Here is a 7846-nt window from a genome sequence, read left to right on the forward strand (position 1 = left end):
TCAGTACAGCCTTAGGATGCTGATGAGTGCTTTGCTCGGTGGATGAAGACAGAGGTCCTAAACTTCTGCCTGAGGGTTAACCAAGAAGGGATAGACAAGAAACCCTTGGTTCTTACTGACCTTCCCCCGCTGTGCTCAGACGTCTCATTAAGAGATCAACCGAGATGGTAACTTTCAAAACATGAAACCAACCCTGTAATTTGAACAGCAGTTGGTTATTTTCTTCCTACTATAAAGATCTTAAGAGTGTTGGTTGTTGTTGTTGTTTCTTATCATGTAGAAGAGTTTACTATCATTGAACTCAAATTATTTAACATAAAACCTAAGACTTTTGGGGGGGAGGTCATGCAATTCTAGCCAGAATTGCAAAACCACACTATAATTCTTTAAGTGATAGCAGTGAGATCAAAGGGACTTAGCCTACAATTAGCTTTAAAGTAAAACTATTGGGGCTTCTGGGAAAGAAGAGAATGTCTGCTTACTAAACTTCTTTTCCTGAAGCCCAGTGAGATGAGTAGAATAAACTCTGTATTTTCCCAAAAAGGATATCTTTAGTAATGATAATCAAAGATAAAAACAATCAAGTTCAGAGTTCCTTAAACCTTATTTTTTGCTTTGTGCTTTGATGTCTGGGCAAGAAATTCTAACTGACCTCTCATTAAGTTTACTTGAAAAGAGCAACAATCTTACTAACTGTTCAAAATAGTTCTGCTAAAAAAAAAAGAAAAAAGCCCTGGCCGGTTGGCTCAGTGGTAGAGCGTCGGCCTGGCATGCAGAAGTCTGGGGTTCGATTCCCGGCCAGGGCACACAGGAGAAGCACCCATCTGCTTCTCCACCCCTCCCCCTCTCCTTCCTCTCTGTCCCTCTCTTTCCCTCCCGCAGCCGAGGCTCCATTGGAGCAAAGATGGCCCAGGCGGTGGGGATGGTTCCTTGGCCTCTGCCCCAGGCGCTAGAGTGGCTCTGGTCACGGCAGAGCGATGCCCCTGTGGAGCAGAGCATCGCCCCCTGGTGGGCAGAGCATCGCCCTTGGTGGCGTTTGGGCGCATGCGGGAGTCTGTCTGACTGTCTCTCCCCGTTTCTAGCTTCAGAAAAATACAAAAAAAAAAAAAAAAAAAAAAAAGAAAAGAAAAAAGAAAATATATATGAAACACACTGTTTACCGTTTTATTAATACTTTAAAATTGTAATTGCTATTTTTGTTTACATTTTGAAGTTGGACCCAGAGAGGACACAGCCCATCCATTATAGCAGTGTTTTCAACTGCTCTAATCATCAGTCTATACTCTAGCAGGTGGTTAATTAACTCTTTTGCCACCAGCAAGAAATTTCTGGTGGACTGCACCCAGTCCATGGACCAGAGGTTGAAAAACATTGCCTTATTAGAAACTTTTAAAAGTTAAAATTAGCTTGACCAGTCAGTAGTGCAGTAGATAGAGCATAGGATTGGGACGCGGAGGACCCAGGTTCGAGACCCCGAGGTCACCAGCTTGAGCACGGGCTCATCTGGTTTGAGCAAGGCTCACCAGCTTCAGCCCAAGGTCGCTGGCTTGAGCAAGGGGTTACTCGGTCTGCTGGAGCCCCCTGGTCAAGGCACATATGAGAAAGCAATCAATGAACAACCAAGGTGCCGCAATGAAGAATTGGTGCTTCTTATCTCTCTCCCTTTCTGTCTGTCCCTATCTGTCCCTCTCTCATTCTCTGTTACAGAAAAAGTTAAAATTATAATTTAAAAAAATTTATTTATTCATTTTAGAGAGGGAGAAAAGGGGGAAATAGAGAGAGAAAGATCAATCTGTTCCTCTGTGTACCCTGAGGTTAAGGCATGTGCAAGAAACAATCAATGAGCAACTGAAGTGAAAGCAACTCCAAGTTGATGTTTCTCACCCTTTCTCTCCCTCCCTCCCTCCCTCCCTCCCTCCCTCCCTGTCTCTCTCACTCTTTCTTTCTCTAAATAAATAAATAAATAAATAAATAAATAAATAAATAAATAAATAAATAACATTGTACTTTGAGCCTTGGCCAGACAGCTTGGTTGGTTAGCACGCTGTCCTGATACGCAAAAGCTGTGGGGTTTGATTCCCAGTCAGGGTACATATAGGAACAGACTGATCTTTCTCTCTCTTTCCCCACTTTCTCTCCTTAACTTCCTCTCTAAAATGAATAAATGAATTTTTAAAATTATAATTTCAACTTTTAAAAGTTTCTTATAAGGCAATGTTTTTCAACCACTGGTCCATGGACTGGGTGCGGTCCACCAGAAATTTCTTGCTGGTGGCGAAAGAGTTAACCACCTGCTGTTTCATAAATAGTACAGACTGGATGATTAGAGCAGTTGAAAACACTGCTATAATGGATGGGCTGTGTGCTCTCTGGGTCCAACTTCAAAATGTAAACAAAAATAGCAATTACAATTCTAAAGTATTAATAAAACGGTAAACAGTGTGCTTAATTATATTTTAGCAGATAGTAAGTAACAACTTTGAACAGATAGTAAGATTGCTGCTCTTGCCTGGCTCAAGCCAGCAATCTTGGGCTTTTCATGCCAGCGGCCTTTGGGCTCACGCTGGCAAGCTTTGGGATGTTGTGGGTGATCCTCCACTCAAGCCAGTGACCCCATGCTGACGAGCCCATGGTCAGCGACCAACAGGCTTCGAACCAGCAACCTCAGCGTTTGGGGTCAACACTTGGTCCACTATGCCACCACTGGTCAGGCTAAAAGTACAATTTTTTAAGTAACCCCTTCATTATCCCTATTCTGTGAATATTGGGTGATATCAATAATAGAGGTTGGCAAAAGTAGGTTTACAGTTGTGAGTACACAAAATAGTGTATTCTTGTATTATTTATTTATTTATTGTATTATTAATCATTATTAACCTATTTTTGCCCACCCTGGCATATTAGCTTCAAAAAAAAAAAGATTCCAGAACCACAGAATGTACTGGCCTGGAAACAAGGACCAAGCATGCCCCAGGCTGCGGCTAGTACTAGTGTCGGCCTCAGTTTCAAAGTCACAGTGACATCTAACAAACCTCGCTTTCACATTCATGCAGTCAAGAGGCCAGAGCCACAGCTGTGAAATGAAGTCTTTGGCTATTCTTCAGAGTCCCAGCGCGGCCACCAGCTCTCCATCTGTGCCGAGACGGGTCTGGTGCTCCCTAGAGGCTGGAGATAGTCACGGGAGAGGCTAGCCGTGGTCCTTGTTTCTGCATGAAATGAAGTTATGGGGTCTCCTTGAACTCAGGGATCAGTTTAGAATGCTCACAGGGGTCATGACCAAAACCAGATAGTCTCTGAGGTAAATCATCTGTGTCCCAGGAAGTCCTGCTGTAAGAATGCCCCGTTCGTGACTCTGCTGTAAACTTTAATCCCTGTGAACAGAAGACCAGTCAGGCCAAGTTAATTCAATCTTATGTAACTGAAATTATATTTTTTTAAATCCATGACATTGGAACTTTCTTGGGGCAGAGAGAGAAGGTATCTGTTTACTCTTCCCTCTCTGCTTACTGGGACAATTAACCAGGGACAAAGTCTCGCCTAAGACCTCAATATGGATCAAAGCTACACACACACACACACACATCCCCACATATTACACACACACACATCCCTACATATTACACACACACACACATCCCCACATATTACACACACACACATCCCCACATATTACACACACACACACACACATACACATCCCCACATATTACACACACACACACACATCTTCTGTTGGATCTTTGAATAGTTAAAGGTAGTGATTAGGACGATATGGCTGTGTTATTTGAAGAAGTATTAGAATCAGCTGCATTTATTTTTGCAGAGGTAGGTTTCTAGGCCCAGTCTAGATAATCAGAAGAAGGCAGGGGCGGGCGTGTGGGTGGAGGAGATGAGCCTGAAACCTCGCTGTGTGAAATATAAAAGTCTATTCATTGTGAACAGGAACAACTTTTTGCAAGATGTACTAACTTTTTTTTTTACAGAGGAGAGGGAGAGACAGAGAGAGGAGAGACAGAGAGAGAGAAGGGGGGAGGAGCTGGAAGCATCAACTCCCATATGTGCCTTGACCAGGCAAGCCCAGGGTTTCGAACCGGCGACCTCAGCATTTCCAGGTTGACGCTTGATCCACTGCGCCACCACAGGTCAGGCCAAGATGTACTAACTTTAAAAATATGTTTCCCTCCCTTAAAATAGCCTTAGACTGTCCAATCCCTGAGAATAATTGTTTGACCTTGATCTTTTGTGAATATATGTTTTATCTAAAGGCACCTGAGATCAACAAAAATCAAGAAAAATAAAAAAAGTAATGATTACTTCCTACTGGACCCAAAACCTCAGCATCGACAGCATTTGTCGTCACAATAGCCATCCTGTATTTTTCTGCCACAGGCATGTGCCACCCACTGCTTTGTACCACAGAGTGAGGGGAAATGTCCTGTGTGCATTCTTGTGTGTAAGGGCGTCTAATGAGTCCTAAAATGAAACCAGCTACTCTGGGTAGTGAGTGGAACATTCTTAAAGTAGGGTAGAGATTGGCCCTGTGAAATATTTATCAAAGATGCTCTCTCCAACAAGTGAGAGCAGGGCAGATGTATGGCAGAAGAGCAAAAGAGCTGGATGTACCTGGAAAGGGTTTAAATTTTTTGCCTCAGATTCCAGAAACAGGTACATTGAAAGTATAGGTTAATGGTAGTAGTGGACATGGCCATATTCTAATTCTCTCCTGAAATGTGGAAACCTTCAGTAAATTGGATACATAGCTTTATGTTAAGTAGTGCCTTGGAGGATGTGTTCATGTCTGGCCTTAAGCAAAGTGCTGCCTGGGAAGGGTCACTGTCAATCACACATGAGAGACTAAAACAGAAATTGAGAATTCAGCAGAAGCGTGCAATTGAACCAGAGGTGGGTGGAGCTATATATGATATGCTCTTGAGAATCTATGAAGATATTTCGGGAAGTCTGAGATAGTCATTCAAAGCATTCTATTTGAGAATTTAAGAAGATGTAACTCTCTAAGGTCAAAGATTTAGGAATCCTTAGAGACAGCTGGGTATCATCTGCATTTATGAGCTTAATTAGTGGTGTAATGGGTCAGGAAGAATTTCATTTACCCATCACTTCACTTTCCAAAGTTTTATTCCTAATTACACCACAGTCATATTTTCAGTAATTTTTATTTTCTTCTAAGATGTGTTTTGTTTGTTTTTTCTTTTTTCTTTTTTTTCTTTTTTGTATTTTTCTGAAGTTGGAAACAGGGAGGCAGTCAGACAGACTCTCGCATGTGCCCGACCGGGATCCACCCGGCACGCTCACCAGGGGGCGATGCTCTGCCCATCTGGGGCATTGCTCTGTTGCAACCAGAGCCATTCTAGTGCCTGAGGCAAAGGCCATAGAACCATCCTCAGCGCCTGGACCAACTTTGCTCCAATGGAGCCTTGGCTGCGGGAGGGGAAGAGAGAGACAGAGAGGAAGGAGAGGGGGAGGGGTGGAGAAGCAAATGGGCGCTTCTCCTGTGTGCCCTGGCCAGGAATTGAACCCAGGACTCCTGTACACTAGGCCGATGCTCTACCACTGAGCCAACCGGCCAGGGACTCTAAGATGTGTTTTTTTAAAAACAAATCTAAATTGGTAAATTATAATAGCCAAGCTTTTCATTATTTTGAAAGAAAACTTTTACTTGACAACACCTAAAATAAATGATCAATTTATTTATTTAATTAATTGTGTTTATTTAGATTCTAGGGTCACCCCAAATGCATCCTCTCCTCCCCCATATTCCCCTCAACAACTCCCTTGCCCCCCTCCCCACAGCACCCTCAACCCTTCCCTTCAGGTTTCTCCCATCCTATCATCCCCTTTCCCTCTGTTCTCTTTTCCTCTGGTCCCTTTGATCCCTCCTCTGTCTCAATTCCATTCCTCAGTTCTCACTGTTCCTTGTATTCCTCAAATGAGTGAGGTCATATGCCATTTTTCTTTCTCTGCCTGGCTTATTTCACTCAACATAATAGTTTCCAGGTCCATCCATGTTGTCGCAAAAAGTAATATTTCCTTCTTTTTCATGGCCCCATAGTATTCCATTGTATATATGTACCACTGCTTTTTTTTTTTAATTTTTTATTTATTCATTTTAGACAGGAGAGGGAGAGACAGAGAGAGAAGGGGGGAGGAGCTGGAAGCATCAACTCCCATATGTGCCTTGAGCAGGCAAGCCCAGGGTTTCGAACCGGCGACCTCAGCATTTCCAGGTAGACGCTTTATCCACTGCGCCACCACAGGTCAGGCTGTACCACTGCTTTTTAACCCACTCGTCCACTGACAGACACTTGGGTTGTTTCCAGATCTTCACTATTGTGAACAATGCTGAAATAAACATGGGGGTTCATTTCTTTTTTCCAGTCAGTGCTATGGTGTTCTTGGGATATATTCCTAAAAGTGGGATGGCTGGGTCAAAAGGCAGATCCATTTTAATTTTTTGAGGAATCTCCATACTGTTTTCCACAGTGGCTGCACCGGTCTGCATTCCCACCAGCAGTGCAGGAGGGTTCCCCTTTCTCCACATCCTCGCCAGCACCTACCATGTGTTGATTTGTTAATGAGCACCATTCTGATTGGTGTGAGGTGGTATCTCATTGTGGTTTTTTGGGTTTTTTGTGGGTTTTCTTACAGTGACAGAGAGAGTCAGAGAGAGGGATAGATAGGGACAGACAGACAGGAATGGAGAGAGATGAGAAGCATCAATCATTAGTTTTTTGTTGCAACACCTTAGTTGTTCATTGATTGCTTTCTCATATGTGCCCTGACTGTGGGGCTGCAGCAGACCAAGTAACCCCTTGCTCGAGCCAGCGACCTTGGGTCCAAGCTGGTGAGCTTTGCTCAAACCAGATCAGCCCATGCTGAAGCTGGCAACCTTGGGGTCTCAAACCTGGGTCCTCTGCATCCCAGTCCAATGCTCTATCCACTGTACCACTGCTCGGTCAGGCTCATTGTGGTTTTAATTTGCATTTCTCTAATGATTAGTGACGTTGAACATTTTTTCATCTGTCTATTGGCCATCTGTATGTCCTCTTTGGAGAAGTATCTATTCATTTCTTTTGCCCATTTTTTGTTTGGATTGTTTGTCTTCTTGGTGTTGAGTTTTACAAGTTCTCTATAAATTTAGGAAAAATATGGACACTTCACGAATTTGCGTGTCATCCTTGCGCAGGGGCCATGCTAATCTTCTCTGTATCGTTCCAATTTTAGTATATGTGCTGCCGAAGCGAGCACTAATTTAATTATTAAAAAGTGTTTTGGCTCTGGCCAGATAGCTATTTTGGTTATAGCCTCATCTCAATATGCAAAGGCTGTGGGTGTGATCCCTGGTCAGGGCACACACAGGAACAAGTCAATGTTTCTCTCTCTTTCTTTCTCTCCCTTTCTCTCTCTAAAAATAAATTTAAATTTTTTTAATGTCTTGACTTTTTCATTCTGCCTAAAAAATTACAGAAAATTTTTGCCTTCATGGGAGTAGTCCTTCCAGAATTTCTCTTAATCTCCAAATTTATATCTATGCAAAAAGTTATGACTGGGAAAGCTATAACATTAACATAGGGAAAGAATGAAAATTAATCGAGTATTTACTGAGCAACAACAAATATTTACTGAGTTTCCAAAGTACTATGCTAGTTAGTAAAAATATAAAGATAGGCCCTGGCCGGTTGGCTCAGCAGTAGAGCGTCGGCCTGGCGTGCGGGGGACCCGGGTTCAATTCCCGGCCAGGGCACATAGGAGAAGCACCCATTTGCTTCTCCACCCCCCCCCCTCCTTCCTCTCTGTCTCTCTCTTCCCCTCCCGCAGCAAGGCTCCA

General features: G+C 43.2%; 1 non-coding gene across 1 annotated transcript; it reads right to left on the reverse strand.

Annotated features, from left to right (window-relative positions):
* Positions 1–7159: 7159 nt before the first annotated feature.
* Positions 7160–7266, reverse strand: LOC136404599 (U6 spliceosomal RNA). Its single transcript, XR_010751321.1, has one exon. It is a non-coding gene; the product is annotated as a U6 spliceosomal RNA (small nuclear RNA).
* Between the last annotated feature and the right edge of the window lie 580 nt (positions 7267–7846).

This window comes from Saccopteryx leptura, chromosome 4 (genome assembly GCF_036850995.1).
Source record: "Saccopteryx leptura isolate mSacLep1 chromosome 4, mSacLep1_pri_phased_curated, whole genome shotgun sequence".
Lineage (NCBI taxonomy): Eukaryota > Metazoa > Chordata > Mammalia > Chiroptera > Emballonuridae > Saccopteryx > Saccopteryx leptura.